The following is an 11,474-nucleotide window of genomic DNA, read 5'->3' on the forward strand; positions in this document are numbered from 1 at the left end:
ATGTTAGAACTTTTGATTAAGCTGAGAACAAATCAAGTTACTGAATTATGGTTCATAGAGTTCTGTGTTTACCATTTCACCATCCTGGTCTTCGTGAAGCTGGAATTGGGCAGCGATTGATGCAGCATCCCTATCCGTCCTCCTTGTAGGTGTGAGCCTACTACTGAGTTTATGGCTCTCTCCACCTAACAAAGGGGACTCTTTGAGCCCGTTCTTTTCATTCCCTTGTAAGGGAAGAGTCTTTCATGGGAATGGGCACAGTTTTCTAAGAATTCCTGCCAGCTCAGCCTTACCATGAAAATGTTTTTATGAGAGGAGGTATGAAAGGATTTGCACATGAAAAGTGATAGGTAGTGGAAAAAAATGAAGCCACATGTACCAGCATGGCTCCTTCTCACCATGGTTATTTGACGTTTCTTTCACTTATGATGGGAAATAATGGAGGAAAAGGGCGCTTAGCAATTTCTCATGAAAATTGCATGAAACAAGGCATCGCTCCGCATTGGCAAGACCGGAAACTGTCAAGGCTGTTTCTGGAAGTCCCACATGGTTATCTCTGTTGAGTCCAGAATTGTGAAGACCGGGTTTGTGACATGCTTCTGAAAATGCGGAAGCCCAAGGTCCAAACTGCGTTTTTATTGCCACTTTTGATTCATTTCAGCATTTATGGGAAGTCTGTTGAGGTATCGTAGCGAGATGAACTTCCTTTTTTATTGTTCCATGGTGTACTTTTTGTGATCCCAATCGCCCAGCTAAAATGGGTGTGTTCAGACTTCAGAGGTATGGCTAATTTATTAAATAGAGCAATGGCAATCCTGCCCTAGATAAATTTTAAAATTTCCACAACATTGAAGTATTTTTATCAGTTTTAGATAGAGAAAAATCTGTGTTTCGGGTGTTTGGTGATTAGGAGAGCCTCCCCATGCTTAAGTTTAGGACAATTTAACAAAATAACTCGTTTCAACAGTCCATCAAAAGAAGGGGCCTGGCTATTATTGCTTCTAATAATGCATTATCAAAGCCTTTCACCTTATATGGGGTGTAGAAATGCATTTCACATTTTGATAAGCTCTCTCTCTCTCTCTCTCTCTCTCTCTCATGAGGTGCATCATTTGTTGCTTGAAAAAACATGGGAATAATTTCGTGGTAGGTGAATGAAAAGAGGAAAACTGCAAGATAAGACCAAAAGTTGGACGCTTTAACCATCGGGGGCTCCCCTTGTTTGGTAGGAGCTGTTAGCGGGCGTCACCATGTGTTGGGACGTTGCAAGTTCAAAACCCAATGGTATGCTGTGTAACTGGAGGGGTCTGCCTAACCCCAGCTTGCCTTTCAAAAAAAAAAAAAGTTGGACGCTTTAACAGGCCAGTAAAAACCATCAGCCTGAACATGTTAAGCACCATCACCATGAAGAACAGACTTGTCAAAATTTCTCAACATGAGATTGGCTAACTGAAAGCCTTCATGATCCTTAATTATATCACGACCAACATCACCATGAAGAACAAACTTGATTGGCTAACTGAAAGCTTTCATGATGCTTAATTATATAGGGACTTAATGTGAAGACAACAATTTCTAGTCTAGCTATGTATCGTCACATTATGCCTTCCCTTCTGGTTTTTTATTCTGTTCCTTTTGAAGAATTGTCTGCCACATATCAGGCACCGAACGAAATCGTGTCATGCTTGCACCAATAATGGACACAATCAATAATGCAGGAAGACACTAAGTAGGAGATGCAACTGCCTCTGTCACAGAAGCCAGGAGTCTAAGGATCGCAACGATCCACTACAGGAACTACAAAGCATATCTTCAATTCTGCAATACTAGGTTTAAAAAACAAGCAGCTTTAGTCTTCTCAAGTTGGATCATAATAGACATCTACTTATTCTCAAACCAAGCGGCTACTGACAGCAACTGATCAATGGAGATCTCTGTCACATGGACATAGCTAAAAGGACACAGGCTAAAACTATTTTTGTGTAATTTTATATTAATAGTAGCATACATAGAGACATGACATGAGAGTTTAAATGGATGAGTCTGTGTAGCCCATGTGGTTTAACTTCAATAGGATCAGTCCTCTGATGGAGCAGATTTTGCAGGGAAGAGCAAAAATATTCTGAATCCGTTCTTTTACGTAGAATTCCAAGGGTTGTATCTGCAATGAAACAATTAACTCGAGGGATGAAGCACCACTTAACAGTCAAAGTTATCTTCCAGTGCACTAAGACGTAAAGGTTTTATATATCAAAAAATAAAAGCAGAACTATTATATGTGATTCAACACATAAAACTCAATTTGAGTGAAAAGAGATTCAGATTGAACCAAGAATTCTAGTCAAATGCTCAAATGTACATTAAACAAAGAATCAGGGATTCACAGCAACTCTATAACCACAAGCCACCATACCATATGAAGGCCCAAGGAATTACCTGTTAGTAAAAGAGTGTTCCAGCCAAAGCATTATGACAAACTTCATGGAAAAGACAATAGTATCACAGCATGCTCACTAGCTCTAGTCATTTACATGGAAAAGATTCTGTTTTCAAACATACAGGGATTTTGCTTTTACTTCGTCTCTTCATCCAACATCAACCAGACACAAGCTTTACAATAATGGTAATGGCATTCAGAGCTATAAGAGGCACCCTCATGTACTGAGCCGCATAGATAAGACCTACAAGTTGCCCTTTTAGTGACTTTGTCCTCCCTGCTGAAACTTCTGCAAAGCTCCATCCTCGAGGTGCAAGAAACCTGTCTTTGTTTAGTATTGCAAATGCATTTGCAAGAAGAAGAAATCCTTCAAATAGTGTCCACAAACCCATTCCTGCAGCAAGTAGCAACAACACGTCACGTCAATCATCGTCCTACTTAAATTCCAAACAAAGGCACCTCTTATTTTCCTAGCTTATCATAGAACTGCAAACAATTATCATGTCCACAAACCTCATGGCACCATAACAAGTAAAAAAAACAAAGCACTCCCAACATAACACACTGTACATATGCCACATGATCGAAAGATGTGTAATAAAACTTACTAAAAGCAATTAAAAGCTAGAAAAGGCCAAAGAGGAACAGGCAGATGAAAAAGAAATTCAAAACACAACAGAAGAAACCACTTAACAAAATCTTCAACTTCATGTTTATCTGGAAATGCCTTAGCAATTAGCATGGACATCGTTTCAAAACGTCCAACTATCTGCCAACATAAAATCATGTGTTTTTTGGCGCTATTCTGTCAAAGTATATTAGCCTGTTATAATTATTATATCATGAAACCAGTCATTCATATTCTCATTCTGATTTTAAATAGCCCTCAAAGAATAAAGGATAACCATGATATAAAACATCAGTGCCAAGGCACCAGAAACTATTGTTTCATGGAACAGTTTTCTCCATATCTGACAGGAGAACTTCCATTTCCCATTTCCAATGGAGTGCAAACCTAAATATAAAACTAACACTGAAAGCCAATCAATAGACGAGCACATCCTGCATTCCTGCTCCATTGATCATAATCAGTCCCCCTATTTCACAAGTTGAAAAGCACACAAATCATGCCTTTACACAAGTTCATGGTCATTGAGATGACTGAGTCATCCATATCCAGGCATTCGGCATCGCGACAAGGTGCTCCAACAGACAAATAGATGGAAGAAGACCCAGCTAATAGCAGCAATTTACAATTTACAATTTAATGTATGTGGGGGTTGCAATTATCCCTATTTTTCGGTAAAGGGTGATTTTTGCCTGGAAAGTACATTTAAGTGCGTATACAGAAAAAGCATAAAGAAAGCTTGCAATATATGTTAGCAACACATGTAATCGAGATAGGCACAGTTTGATACTATCGCTTCTTTAAGTTAGATCAGCTGACAGGAGCCAACAGCAAAACATAGTAACCAGCGCTAGCCACAACCTATTAGCATAGTCGCTATCTACATATACAAATTGAAGCATCAACAACTACAGAATCTGTATGTAGTCAAAATTGGTGACTAGGCACCTAGTAGGCCTAGGCGTCATGTCAGTACCTAGTTCAGGACACTTAGGCGCCCTCAAGTTAAAAGGTCCCAATTAGTCCGACTAGTCCCGGCCTAGGCCTACTGGTTCTAGGCCAAAACTTGTCTTTTTTTACCATATATATACATGGTATTGAAACAGTGCTCCCGGAGTACCTACTCCCACCTAATAGAAGCTTTAGATTGTCAAATTTGTTAAAAGTTTTTAGTTGATCAGACTCTATAGATATGATCAATAAGCATTATTTAGTAGAAAACAAGGTTTGGATCATGTGGTTATAGCATATATGTATGTTTTTAAGACTTAAAAATCAACGGCTCAATGTATCAAATTTTCATAACTTAAAAAATCTTACTTTTATGTCCAAAAAACATGATCCAAAGCATGATTCTTATCAAATAAACTATGCTGAGTACATCCATAATGTTTAATTGAGAAGATACAACTTACAACCAATGATATGTATGTAACTGCATGTATAGATTCTATTAAGTCTTATACAAATATATATTATTGTAAATTCTGTATTTTCTTAATCTTTTGTTTTTTGGGGGTCTACTGGGCCGACTAGTTCCGCCAGGCCCCGACTGGGTCATTTAGACATCTACCAGTACCACCTAGGCGCCGACTGGCACTTTTGACTACATAGCAGAATCCTTTAAGCAGTCGACGGACTCCTGGCAAAAGGCAATCCATCTGGTCATTACACATCCAGAGCAGCTCCTCTGCATCATAACATCTCAAAAATACGTGAGCAACCCAGCAATATTAACATGGATAGTTTGAAAAATGGAACTCAATCAAAGATTTAGCAGACTCTTATCGGTCCAACTGGATGTGATCTGGGGCATCATCTATGCGGGCAACTTTTGGTATTAAAACAAAGATCACTAGATTACATACTCAATGGCAAAGAATACATAATCAATAAATATACAAACAAAAAGATAACACGTAAAATGACATAGAAAAGAAATAGCAAATTAACTAGAAATTGTACAACTTCGTTTCCCGTTGATATAAACTCTTCTTTTTATGTTCTTTTAGACATAATATTTCTCTCATTTTAGGAATTTCGCCCAATTTACAAGCAGTTCATGTGAACTTATACTAGCCGAAATAAAAATCTTCAATATTTGAAGAGATTTTTTTTTCTGGCAAAAAATTGGTTACAGTTTCAACCTTTTACTATATATATAGAGAGAGAGAGAAGAGAGAGAGAGAGAAGGGTTTAGTTTAGGGTTTTCTCAGAAAACCAAATTCCTAAACAATAATCACAAAAACAACAATCAAAAAAGGAGAAGAAGAAGAGGAAGCGTAAATCGAATCATCATCATCATCATGTTACCGAAATCTCTCACCACCTGGCGCCGGAACCTCAAAGGAGAGGAGAAATCACGAATCGATGTGATCTAGGTATTGTTTTACTAGGTATGTGATTGAGTGTAGGTATTCTTTTAGGATCTGAGTACGGTTTTTCTTATGGTAGACTTGGGTTTGGACCCGGTACCAGCACCTAAAAGTTAGATCTTGGTTTAGACTCACCTGGGTCCAAACCATATCCAACCCATTGACACTCCTAGGCACACGCCCTAGTTTGGAATACATTGGATCCGAATATCAGACATGAAAGGACTTAGTGGCATATGGACCCGGATTCAGTTTAGAAGCTTTTCAAATCAAACCACGCCTAAACTAACATGATCAGGATGCAGAAAGTTCAATGTAATATATATATATATAGAGAGAGAGAGAGAGAGAGAAAATAATAGGTAGGTATTAAATGATATGTGCTAAATGAGTTTTTCAAGATTTTTTTTTATTTTATTTTTAAATTATGACATACAGATGTGATCTATGTACTTGATTTTATAGAGATCAGCTCTTGAAGTGTTCGATTCCAACACATGGGTGGGTTTTTATAAGGTTCATAAAATCAACAATCCAAAATCTTTGTAAAATTTTGAAGCTCCAAATATCATTTTTTAATTGAAAACACACCAGTGTGGATTCTTCATAAATCAACCATGCCCACAGCACATTTATGGGGTCGAAACTGTGAAAAACCTACTGAAAGGGCAGAAAAACCCAATTAGCATGTATCAATTTCACACTTACCCATTTCTCTCTCTCTCTCTCTCTCTCTATATATATATATATATATATATATATAGAGAGAGAGAGAGAGAGAAAGAGAGAGAGAGCATAGGTGCTTAATGGGTTTTTCTGCCCTTTACGTGTTTTTTTTTTTTTGCAGTTCCAACCCCATAAATGTGTTGGGCATAGTAGATTTATGAGGAATCCACACCTGAATGTATTTTCGATGAAGAAACTGATATTTGGAGCCTAAAAAATTTACAAAGATTTTGCCCATGTGTCGGAATTGAACACTTCAAGAGCTGGTTCATAGAAATCAAGTACATATATCATATTAGTACAGTCAGAGTTTAAAAATAAAATGAAAAAACCCTGAAAACCCCATTAATCACTGTCCCTATATATGTTATTCGGTCTTGTTCTTGTTATCTGAACCCAGACAAAAAGGATCTGGTTAACAATGGGTTTAAGATTTGGTATGCAGAGTTACATCATGAGTTAGCACCGAATTTGATCACATATAAAATATATTCAGTTATCTAATCAGATTCTGATTTGATATTGCATTTCCTTATTTGACTCTGGATCCAATGAGGCTATATCCTATTATCCTATAAGGTTGGACTCATTAATGCCTAGATCCCATCCGTTTATATGCCTACTTTACTTAAGCCCGGTTTGTTGGACTGTAAATTGGACTCAAGTGCATAATGTTGGACCCAGTTTCAGACTCTCAGATCCATGTCAGATCTGAACTAATGAAGCCCACTTACCTTTCGATGTAACACCCCCAAATTTTGCACCTTTATTAATAGTGTGAATTTATTTATTGTTTGCGAGCCCTTTCTTTGAGATTTGACATTTAATATTATTGAACTTGGTTTCTCTTGGAAATTGGATCGCAAATTGGTTAATATGGGTTTGGATCAGATTTATTTTGGCTCAAAGGTAAAATCATAATTTATGAAGCATATTTTATGATTTTTCGTATCTAAATTTCAAAGAAAACAATCTTCATTTTACTAAAATCAGTCATAGAGAACCTTTTATACCTCTAAGCTAAGAAGAAGAAGTTATACTTTAAGGAGAACCTTTTATAGAAAGCACTTCTCAAGAAAATATTCTTCTTCCACCAGTTTAGAAAGAAGTTCTCAATTATCCACATGAGCATATTATTGGAGAAATAAAGAGTGGTGTCCAAACTAGAAGGCAATTGAAAAAATATATTGCAAATATTGCTTTCATATCAAAAATAGAACCAAATAATATCAATAAGGCTTGTGATGATGAATTTTGGCCTTTGGCCATGTCTGAAGAACTTAACCAATTTGCTAGGAATGATGTATGTGATCTAGTTGATAGACCAAAGAATCACCCAATAATTGGAACAAAATGGGTCTTCCGAAATAAGCTAGACGAAAATGACAAAGTCATTTGAAACAAGGCAAGGCTAGTAACACGAGGCTATAATCAAGAAGAAGGCATAGATTTTGATGAAATCTATGCACCAGTGGCTCGATTAGAGTCAATTTGAATGATGTTTGCTTTTGTTAGTTACATGAATTTTAAGTTATATCAAATTGATGTTAAGAGTGCATTCTTAAATGGATACATCAATTAATAAGTTTATGTAGAGCAACCTCCAGGCTTTGAAAATGAGAAATATCCAGAAAAAGTCTATAAATTAAAAAAGAGCTTTGTACGGACTCAAACAAGCATCAAGAGCGTGGTATGAAAGACTATAAAATTTTCTAAAACAATCTAGTTTTTTCATTGGTCGGGTAGACCACTTTATTTATTAAAAATCTAGATTCAGATATTCTTATTGTGCAAATTTATGTTGATGATATAATATTTGGTTCTACTAATGATTCTCTTTGTAAAGAATTTGCTAAAGCTATGCATGAAGAGTTTGAAATGAGTTTGATGGGCAAATTAAACTACTTCCTTAGACTTCAAATAAAGCAAACAGAAGAAGGAATTTTCATCAATCAGGTCAAGTATACAAAAGAACTTCTTAAAAGATTTGATAGGGACTCATCGAAATCAAGAAGATATCCTATGAGCACAACTACCACTTTTGACAAAGATGAAAATGGTAAAATTGTAGATACTAAGCTCTACAGAGGTATGATTGGATCTCTATTATACTTAACTGCTAGTTGACCTGATATAATGTTTAGTGTTTGTATGTGTGCTAGATTTCAAGCTAATATGAAGAAATCTCACTTAATTGCAGTAAAACAAATTCTTTGATACTTGAAAGATACTTCAGACTTTGGTTTGTTTTACCCGAAATTATCTTCCTTCGATTTAGTTTCATATAGTGATACAGATTTTGCTGAAAGCAAATCTGATCGCAAGAGTACTAGTAGAACTTGTCACTTCTTAGGATATTCCTTAGTCTCTTGGTTTAGTAAAAAGCAAAATTCAATGTCACTCTCGACAACTGAAGCGGAATATATAGCAGCTAGTTTAGCATGTTCACAAGTTCTATGGATGAAACAAACCTTAAAAGATTTTGGTTTCAATTACTCCATAACAACTATTTATTATGATAACACTAGTGCTATAAATCTTTTGAAAAATCCAGTTCAGCACTCAAGAACTAAGCATATTAAAGTGAGACATCATTTCTTACGAGATAATGTGTTAAAAGGAGATATTTCTTTGAATTTTATACCCACAAATGCACAACATGCCGATATCTTCACTAAACCACTTAAAAATGAAGATTTTATGAGATCTAGGCATTTGCTCATTTTTAGATTTATAAAACATTTTTTTTTTAAAATCTCAAAATCAAACTTTTTAGTCGACCGATGAAAATCGATTAGTTGACTAATTGTTATTTTTTAAAATTTTAAATTGAAGGGACTCGATACCCCTTGGTTTTATTTTTATCAGGGAAGTCGTTTTCTCTTTAAAACACTCTTGTGTGCTTTCCCCTCTTCATAACCTCTCCTCTGACATTTTTGTCCATCTTCTACAAACCCTAGGAGTTCAAATATCTTGTCGGACGAACTTCTCCTCCTCATCGAATCCTTCTTGTTGCGACAGAGTGCTTCTACAACAGCTCACGTCTGCGACGTCGGACGACCATTTCTCTGCACCAGTAGCATCTGTTATCATTCGCGTGTTGGACGACATCTTTTGCAACATTGGAGAGTCGTCTTCCACAACGTCTCTTCCCTATTTCTCGTTGCTTGTTTTGGCCACTAACAGTGACCATGATCATGGATGGCCTACTGTCCATCATATCCTCCCCAGTGATCAACAGAGCACCGTCCGCATCGCACGAAGGACACTCTAGTCTTCTTTGATAGAAAGCTACCGTCTTCCACTCACTAGAATTTTCTTGCCTCATAGGAAGCCATCCTCAATAGTGTCTCAACCTCGTCGATCAGCCACTCCCTATGACATCGCCTTTCTTCGACAAGTTTATCTTCTCTTCCAATCATGCCTCGTTAGAAAATAGTCTCTGCACAATGTTTTCCTTCATCTACACCACAAGCACGTCATAGATTTTCTCTTAGACTACTCAGAAATCTCCTTCTATATGATACTTTTGGATCGATTTCTGCATTCCCTATATTGCCTAGTCAAAATGTTCTGTTTCACCTATTTTCTCACTACAATATCAAAAAACTATTCACAGGCATTTCACATCTTTTTTATGCCAGTTTTGATCGATTTCATTATCCGTTATTGATTCATTTGTTTTACACTAATTTACAAATTGATCATGCAACTGGATTTCTTTCCTCTCTTGTTCGCGATGTTGAAATTGAATTTGATTCTAAAATTCTTAGACAAATCCTAGATATTTCACCTTCAGAAACTCTTTTCAATACTATTAAACTTAATGATGAAAGAATTTTTGAACAAATTCTTCTTTCCGGTACACCTCATTGTCCTCCCTTCAAGAATACCAATCTTCAAACTCGCGCTCGCATTGCTGGATGAATTCTTGCCCACAATGTCCTACCTAAAACTGGATCTTTTGATTATTATTTTACAGATCTCTCTACGGCTCTTTACGTCTTATTTGAAAATATTTCTGTAAATTGGGCCAACGTGTATTTTACTACATTGTGGAAACAAAAATCCTTTCTTCCGTATGGATGTCTTCTTACCTGTATTTTTAAATATTTCAAAGTACCCCTAACCAATGAAAAATCTATTGAATAAAAGGAATACTTTGATCAAACTGTTTTTAAACGAATGAAACTCACCTATCTACCTCCTGCAGCTTTTGAATCTCCTACATCCTCTGAACCATCACCATCTCCTATGGCACTCACATCTCAAGTAAAATGAAAGAAAGTCACTATTGATCAAGATCATGATGAAGTTTTGCAATGAATAGAAGCCTTGGAGCTACATTAACACACTTTTCGTGAGGATGTGATTCAACAACTTTCATCAATTCACAATGATATTGTTGAACTCAAAGAGATGATCAAGCAACACTTCTCTTGAACTTTGTTTATTGTTATTGCTTTGATAAAACAACATTTCTTTTCCTGAACTTTTATAATTTCTGAGTTGTAATATTTTGAACTTGAATTTGCATTTTGCTTATGCTATGATTGCACTTACTCCTTTTGATTATGACAAAGGGGGAGAAAAAGACAAACATGAAAATTGCAATGGAACTTGCATTGAAAATTGCATAAGAACTTGATACCAATTTCATGAAAAAAAATAGAAATGCATGAAGTAATGATGAAAATGCAAAAAAATCAATATGTGATATATATATATATATATATATATATGCTTTGATTGTGCTAACTTTTTATGTTTTGCAACATATTGATAGGGGGAGTAAAATCTTCATTTATGCATCTAAATGCTCCATCTTTGACTAGTTTGTCATCATAAAAAATGGAGAGATTGTTACGACAACGAAACCGTATACGACATTTTCAGAACTAGATTTTAATGATAAACAAGTGAATCAACTGCATTTCGGCTAAGGCAATGAAGAAAGATTACAAGAATTGAAGAATTCAATGAAGAATCTTTGAAGACAAATATGCAAATGTAAATTTCATTAAGTGTCTTAGATTCTTGTAAGAGCCTTACTTAGAGTGCGTATTTCAATTTCATTTCACCTAAAAAGTCTTTAAAAAAAAATTCTAAAAGAACCCTTCATGAAAATTGTTTTAGAAAACTCTTTACTTAATTTTTCATGTTTATTAGTCGACCAATAAATTCACCAGTCGATCAACTTTTTTGCGCCATTTTTTCAAAGCAAAAACATCAACTTTCTGAATTAGTCGGCTAATCGACTCTTAGTCGACCAGACAAAATGTTTGATTTCTGAAAAATTTAGCAGGAG

At 35.8% G+C, this 11,474-nt stretch overlaps 1 pseudogene across 3 annotated transcripts; it reads right to left on the bottom strand.

Moving 5' to 3' along the window:
- Window positions 1-1,670: 1,670 nt before the first annotated feature.
- On the bottom strand, window positions 1,671-5,463 carry LOC149833476 (uncharacterized; annotated as a pseudogene). Of its 3 annotated transcripts, none has more exons than XR_016433171.1 (3): window positions 5,379-5,463; window positions 2,437-2,831; window positions 1,671-2,161 (listed from the first exon to the last, which is right to left on the bottom strand). The product of XR_016433171.1 is annotated as an uncharacterized LOC149833476, transcript variant X1 (transcript). The 3 variants fall into 3 exon arrangements; XR_016433172.1 differs by having other exon boundaries at window positions 5,392-5,447; XR_016433173.1 differs by having other exon boundaries at window positions 2,130-2,161; window positions 2,560-2,831.
- Window positions 5,464-11,474: the final 6,011 nt, after the last annotated feature.

This window comes from Nuphar pumila, chromosome 7 (assembly GCF_984573655.1).
Source record: "Nuphar pumila chromosome 7, dmNupPumi1.hap1.1, whole genome shotgun sequence".
NCBI classification, from domain to species: domain Eukaryota; kingdom Viridiplantae; phylum Streptophyta; class Magnoliopsida; order Nymphaeales; family Nymphaeaceae; genus Nuphar; species Nuphar pumila.